Source organism: Protopterus annectens, chromosome 11.part0 (assembly GCF_019279795.1).
Source record: "Protopterus annectens isolate FY-2018-M chromosome 11.part0, PAN1.0, whole genome shotgun sequence".
NCBI lineage: Eukaryota > Metazoa > Chordata > Ceratodontiformes > Protopteridae > Protopterus > Protopterus annectens.
In genome coordinates, this window is record NC_056745.1 from 96,636,077 (window position 1) to 96,643,576 (window position 7,500).

Here is a 7,500-nt window from a genome sequence, read left to right on the forward strand (position 1 = left end):
GAAGCAACTGGAACACAAGCTGACTCATTAATCATAATGGCACATTTCTCCAGTGCTGACTAGTTGCAATGCAAACCTCAAAAGCAGAGAAGAATGGAAGTTATCTTTCCACTAATTTTAAAATAACAGCTGGTTTGCATACAAAACTAGCCAGATATATTACATGTAAAATCAAAATTTTGAATGTACCTGGCCCTCACATCCTAGGTAAGCAGAGGCAATGCAGAATGATGTTTAGGAAGTAGCAAAGAGGCAGTAGTTATGTTGCAAACAGAGGTAATATTTTTGACTGCAATGCCATTGCATCACATTTGCATATTATACCTTATGCATATGCATCTCATTTCACACGTTTTTCATTTATACCTTAGTGGAAACAGCATAAATGAGCAATTTAGTGCTGCATAGAAGTGCTGTGATTAAAACTCAGGGAGGTGCCAGTCGGTAGAGGAGGTGGAGTAAAGGGTTTTACTATGATAGACAGTAGTGTAACAAGGGTGGGGAGAAAGGAGCAGCTGCCATAGATGCAAGGTGTTAGAAGGTGTGATCATGAAGTGCAGTTCCTGCATTCTTCTTTATGTACAGACAAAGGGATTTCAGCACATCACTGCTTTGTGTGGGGTAAACTGTATTGAGCTTATAGTAATTAACTTGTTACAGTTTAAGAAAACAGCAAAAGTTTTTACCTTGCTCTTCCGAAGAAGATCTAAGGCAGGGAGTGAGTGTGCATTGGGCTTGAAAGCCAGAGTAAGGGAGATATATTTTTTTATTGTTCTTCCATTGAAGAGTTGAGGCAAGGAGGGAGCGTACCTTTCAATGAAGAGTTGGGGCAGGGAGAGGTAGTGCCTTTAAATGAAGAGTTGGGGCAGGGTGGGGGTGTGACTTTCAATGAAGAGCTGGGGCAGGGAGGGGAAGTGCCTTTCAATGAAGAGTTGGGGAAGGGAGAGGGCATGCCTTTAAATAAAGAGCTGGAGCAGGGAGGGGGCATGCCTTTCAGTGAAGAGATGGGGCAGGGAGGAGACGTGTTTAGATGGAGGGGACTTTTTATTTGCTCTTCCAAAGAACAGCTGGGGAAGCAGGGATGGGGCTTGTATCTGGCATCTGGCTACCTGCTCAAGGTGCTAGTTAATACTTTGCTCATATTATTTATTTATTTTATTTTTTGCTCTTCGAATGAAGAGCTGGGGAGATGGGGCACCAGTATGGAGATCAGCTCCAGGTGCTACAAAAGACCGCTATCTCTCTGATGATAGGTACATAGGGAGGTACTAGGTAATCAGTCTACAGATCATTACAAGCGTAATCAATACATTACACTTAAAAGTTCCCTGTTATTTCAAGGAGGTTAATATAAGATAGACTTGGTGGCATATTTGAGGGTGCCCATTCAACTGTCTAATTTTATGTAGAAATTGGCAAGGGTGCTACTCTTCGTGTCATGTACTGAATGTTTGTGGGAGATATGCTGAGATATGAAAGTATCATATCAGGATGTCTTATTTATCTGTTGATGACAGTCTGGGTTCTTCAATTGGATTATGGTTTGAAAGGCTACAGAGATAGCAGACCTATAAGAGAACAAGTACAGAGAGAAGGCTGTAGATCTGCTGTTAAAGTGGGTAAAATAAAATGCCTTATTGATAGTAAATAATCTCTTTCTTTTGCCATATAGTTTTCTGATATGAGTATTCCACCATATGGATTTGTTTTTAAATTCCTCATTATATTTGATTATTGGGGCTTCCTTATCATTACAACTACTTAAGTGGAAACAGATGTCATAGACATTGGTGGTAGGTTTAGCACAGGGGTGTGTCATAGTATAGTTAGAGAGGAATTTAATTAGGTCACCAAGTAATTGAAGAAGGTTTCCTTTTGATAAGTCCTTAGACACAGAGGTATTTGAGGTGGAAGTACCACCAGATTTAAATGGAAAAGTACTGATTTATGGTCTGATTTAGTGAGGAACGATGATGTATATGGATGTGTGTAAGCAGTGGCTATATCTGTGAGGACAAGGTGCAGAATATTTAGGCTCCTTTTGCCAGTGCCATGGCACAGAGTGATAAAGCCCTAACTATGTCACAGGTGACCCATGTTTGATTAGCAGCTTGATAATCTGAGGTATTAATCTAGGCCTTTCCATTGTGAGGAATGGTCTATAGAGTGGAGTAGACCTTAGGTATAACAAGTCAAAATGGAGACTATAGCATTGAAAGGGTCATAAATGAAAGAAAAATATCCCCTGGTGGAAGCAGTCAGTGGCACAACCATACCTCTCAAATGTACAGGTTTTTGCAGAATGTCCAGATTTTTGCCCCATATTTTCAGTACATTACGCATAAAATTGTGGTTTTTTGGAAACTCATAGGTTCATAGGTTCATACTAGGCTATCTGCCCTAGGGCATTTATAAGCCTAGCCAGAATGTGTTTGGCTTTCGCCACCCATTTTAAATTTATTTTGCTATGCCCTTTTTCGAGGTTAGTATACTGTGCCTCTGTCTAACAGTGACACAGAAGTGATACCCGGGGTAAACCTATGATCTCCAATCCACTCATCAAGATTCCTCTTGAAGAGAGTCAATGAGGGACTCTGCCTAACCTGGACTGGGATTTTATTCCAGAGTGAAGGGAGCCTCTGGGTTATGAATCTGTCCCTCCAGCATGTCCTATTTATTTCAGTGCTGAGGTTCAAGTCTCTCGTGTAGCTCGATGGGATTTGGATTTTCTGAGGTGCAGCATGTCCATTAATTCCAGGTTGGACATGGCTTTATACATCAGGCACAGATCGCCTCTTAACAGGCGGTATGCCACTGAGTAGAGCTGGAGTTTCTTTAACCGGGCAGCATATGGCATCTGTTTGAGCCCTTTGATCCTCTTGGTGAGGTACTTTTGGGGTCTTTCCAGTTTCTGCAGGTGTCTGGTAAGGTACATCCCAAAAGGGGTATTATACTCAATTATGGGCCTGATGAGGGATGAGTAAAGAGGCACGATGACCTCCCTGATCTAGATGTGAATCCCTTCATGATTAGGTGGGCTATATAAAATGTTTTTCTAACCACTTTGGCCATGTGGTTGTCAAATGAGAGATTGCTATCAACTTGGGTCCCCAGGTCCCTAATTACTTCTTCTGTACTTAATGGATTACCACCTATGTGGTAATTTGTGGGCACTTTGTTTTGCCAAAGGATGACTATACACTTTTGGCATTTAGCTTGAGGCCATGGCTCTGGCACCAGTTGTCTGTTTCTATGAGGCCCTTTTGGAGGATGCTTGTGTTGGCTGGAGAGTCGATTATAGTGCCCAGTTTGTAGTCATTTGCGAACTTGGTCAGCCACAGTCCTTCCGTGTTGGCCTGTACCTCCGAGAAATATATACCGAACAAGAGAGGTCCCAGGACTGAGCCTTGTGGGACACCACTTGTAACTGGTTTGGAGTCTGACATGGCTCCAGCAATTCTAACCATGTGGGTTCTGTCCTTGAGCCAGTTTGCATTCCATCTAGTGACATAGGGGTTTATATTTAAGCTGGTGAGCTTATCTATAATGCCCGAGTGGGGTATTGTATCGAAGGCTTTTGCGAGGTCCAGGTAGGCTGTGTGGACCACCTTCCCCTCGTCAATGGCCTTGGTGACGGTTTCAAAGAAATCAACCAGGTTTAAGAGGCAGGATCTGCCCTTAAAGCCGAACTGGGTAGGATCCAGTGGCTGTAGGTCCCCAATATCTTTATTTATGGAGTCCATGATGATCCTTTCCATAGCTTTGCAGATCAAGCTAGCCAGGCTTATGGGGTGATAGTTTCCAGGATCCGTTGAGGCACCACCTTTATGGAGAGGGACCACTGTTGCTGTACACCACTTTTTGGGCACATATCCTGTAGTAAGGCTGAGATTGAATAGTAGTTTTATGTTTGGGTTTAGCTCTTCTTGGAGTTCATTTAGGATGCAGCCCGGGACACCGTCTGGTCCCATTGATGCTGTGTTTTTGCTTTGGAGAGGGCGGCTCTTGCCTGAGCATCTGAGATGTCAAGGGGGCAGCACTCTGCTGGGATAGATATTTGCCCTTTTGGTGGGGAGGGGGGGGAGAAGTTTGCGCTGAACCTGTCAGCTAGGAGTTATTGAGGGTTATTGAGGGTTAAAGTCAGAAAATAATGACAGACATTTGTTTCAGACTTCATATCATTCCAAACATTCATGCTAATGCAAATCCTGCTATTCTATCAAAGAACATCCGTAGGTTTTGTGATGGACCCAGCATTAGAATGGAGATATTCTGGGGGCAGTAAAAGAGGCTGGTAGAGCTGGCAATGGAGGGGTCACTGGGGTAGTCTGAAAGAATGAAATAGATGGGGGAATATAGAATGGTTAACTGTACAAGGGAGTTAATTTTTATCATGTCACAAAAGTGTTGAGCAACACAGATATTTGTACTGTAAGTCAGCCAGTTCATTGATGGATAGTTGAAGTCTCCCAAAGGAAAGGTCTGGGGATTAATGGTAACCTCAGCTAAGCCATTAACACAGCTATCATGGTAAGAAAGGGACACAGGTTTTGTCTGCAGCTGGCAATGAAATGGTATTTAATCTTGTGTAGGATGACTTGGACATCTATGAGTTTAAATTTGGGGTCCTGAGGACTCAGTCAGGAGGTGATGATATCCTTCACAAATGCTAATACTCTGCTGCAATTTCAAGTAGGCCTAATACAAAATCAGCGTAAGTTGGCATACTGAAGGTGTTACATGCTGTTGTACCACACAGCTGTGTTTTGAGGTTTAGGTGTCTTCCAAGTTTAATAAATACTTCTGCCTCTCACATGTTGAATCATTGTGAGGAAGCAATAAAGGATTTGTGATAAGAATGAGCCTCTTTTTACACCACTTCAAAAGACATAATTTATCATGCTGGCTACATATGGGACAATAGTTGCTGGGAGATACCATAACAGACAGTGCAGAGGAACAGCTATGAGAAAACATGATAACTTAATAACCATCTGTTTGTTTAAGAGAGACTGCTATAGCAGATTGAAATAGAAAACAGTGATAAAATGGGATATTCTATAACAAGAGATCATGGAGGGTATACCAATGGGAAGGTCATAAATGAAAAATATCTCCTGGTGGAAGCAGTCAATGGTACAGCCCCCTAAGACACCCTTAGGTTCTCTGCTGGTCCCAGCCTTAGAATGGAGATAGTCAGGGGACAGTAAAACAGGCTGGTAGCCTGAGCAATGGATGGGGTACTGGGTAGCTAGAAAAAATGAAGAAGGGGAATATAGAATGGTTAACTGCTTGTACAAGGGAGTTAATATTTATCATGTCACAAAAGTGTTGGGCATCACAGACATTTGTAGTGTAGATCAACCAGTTTATTGATGGATAGTTGAAGTCTCCCAAAAGAAAGGTGTGAGGATTAATGGTAATTTCAGGTAAAGCACTAGCACAGCTATCATGGTAAGATAGGGACATAGAGTTTGTCAGCAGCTAGAAATGAAATAGTAATTAATCTTGTGTAGGGTGACTTCAACATGCCAAATGGTTGTGATGTCACATCATATGCGAATGAAGCATGATCGACTGTATATAAATTTGCCAGTGGCATCATGCGTAAGTTAGGTACCCTAGAATAAATCTTACTACATTAAACGTAAAATGTGGAAAAGTTAAATCCAAGGGCAAAAAAAAAAGGTAAAATAAAATAGAGTTGCCACCTTTCATTGTTTCGCCTCTATAAAAATGCATAATAAATCCACCGATTTAACAAACTCCAATAGTCTGTTTAATTTTTTGAAACAGAATACCAGAGTTTGTACAGTGTTTGTACAGGATGATTTCTGGATAGTTTGGAAAAAAATAGATAGGTGTCAATACTGTTAGTACTGTGCATCCAAAGGAGGTACAAGGATAATATTATGCTGATTCTCACACTCCCTCCAAAAAAAGCACTATGGAGTCATCAAAGCCTTTAGTCAGAGTGAAAAATCCATGGTAACAGATGTGTAGGCTATCCCTGCCACAGAAGGAAGGCTTGTCAGTCAGCTCATCTCAAGATGACATAGACTGGATCCCCAAGAATGACAACAAGTACATATCCAATTATTAAAGCTAATTATCTGGTTCATAGGTTCATAGATTAGTACTAGGCTAACTGCCCTTGTGGGCCATTTTCAGCCTAATCAATTACCCCATGTGAGAATCAAACCCTGCACCTTATGTTTGTAAGGTAACTACCTTAACCATTATGCCAACTTCTTCAAACCTTAGTATCATTCTGAGTAATGGAAAAATACCACTCAAGACTAGTGTCCTTCCTGCCTTGGAAACATATAAAGGAAGAGCAATTGTATCATTCTGCATGTCCTTCAGGACACAGCATCTAAGGTCATTCACACCTATGTGGGCAGCTATCAGATCACAATCATAATTGCCAGGATGGAGAGGTTTAAGAGCCCTTGCTATATTTCCTATCTATGGAAAGAAAACTAACCATCACTCCATTTTATTCCACCTGGTAAGAGTGGTATCCATATGCCAGTCAATACAGTCACCTACAGAAAAATCATCATCATCCATGGATGCAGTTTCAGCGGGCCTTACAGGCTAGATATCTTCACCCCTGTGTTTTTAGAGGTATGTGTACTGGCTAAGGGCATGCAGGGAATAGATAAGTGTGCTGCTTTGTGAGGTATTGGCTGTGATTTCCTAGTCTTTGTTATGGAAGGCTTAGGCAATGTTCTGCTAACAACATCAGCATAAGTTGGCACACTAAAGGTGTTCTGTGCTGTAGGTATGTGTGTGTGTTGTGCCAACCAAATGTACTTTGAGGTGAGACGGTAGCCTTTAAGTTTAATAAACACTTATGACTCTCACATGTTGAATCATTGCGAGGAAGCAATAAAAGGTTTGTGATACATATAAGTCTGTTTCCACATCACTTCAAAATACCTAGTTTATCATGCCAGCTACACGTGGGGCAATAGCTAATCTGAGAGATTCCATAACAGAGGATACATCCAAAAACATACAACCTTCAGGATGGTAGGGGGCAATAGTTAGAGAGTAAGGGGCAATACTTAGTAAGCCACAGTGGTGCAGTTAGTGCAAATGGCGGTGATCAATAAAACAATTTTATTTAAATACGCTTGTATATACCTTGTCTGTTTAAGCAAAAGCATTCATGAATGAAAAAAAAACACCACTGATAGAGGTGTACACTCCATCACAGGTTAAGCAGCTTGGTGAGATACGTAACTTTGTTATACAGTGTTTTATGTATCGCTGCAGCCTTCTGGCTCTGAAATCTAAAGAAAATAGTATGCAGTAGCCAATATAGGTGCCTGCTGTGTCATCCTCTTCCCATACTTCGGTACAATTGTGTAAGGCCATAAAGTTTCAATAATAAGAAAACAGAAACCACTTAGGAACTGTTATAAGGAGTAACATGACAAAAACAGAATCAGCTTAACCTAGTAAGATTTTGTTTTATTTATAAATAAATTA

At 41.2% G+C, this 7,500-nt stretch overlaps 1 protein-coding gene across 1 annotated transcript in view; it reads right to left on the reverse strand.

Annotated features, from left to right (window-relative positions):
- Nucleotides 1-7,500, reverse strand: part of VWF (von Willebrand factor) — a 749,192-nt gene that overhangs the window by 91,572 nt on the left and 650,120 nt on the right. The gene's annotated exons all lie outside the window — the stretch shown is intronic.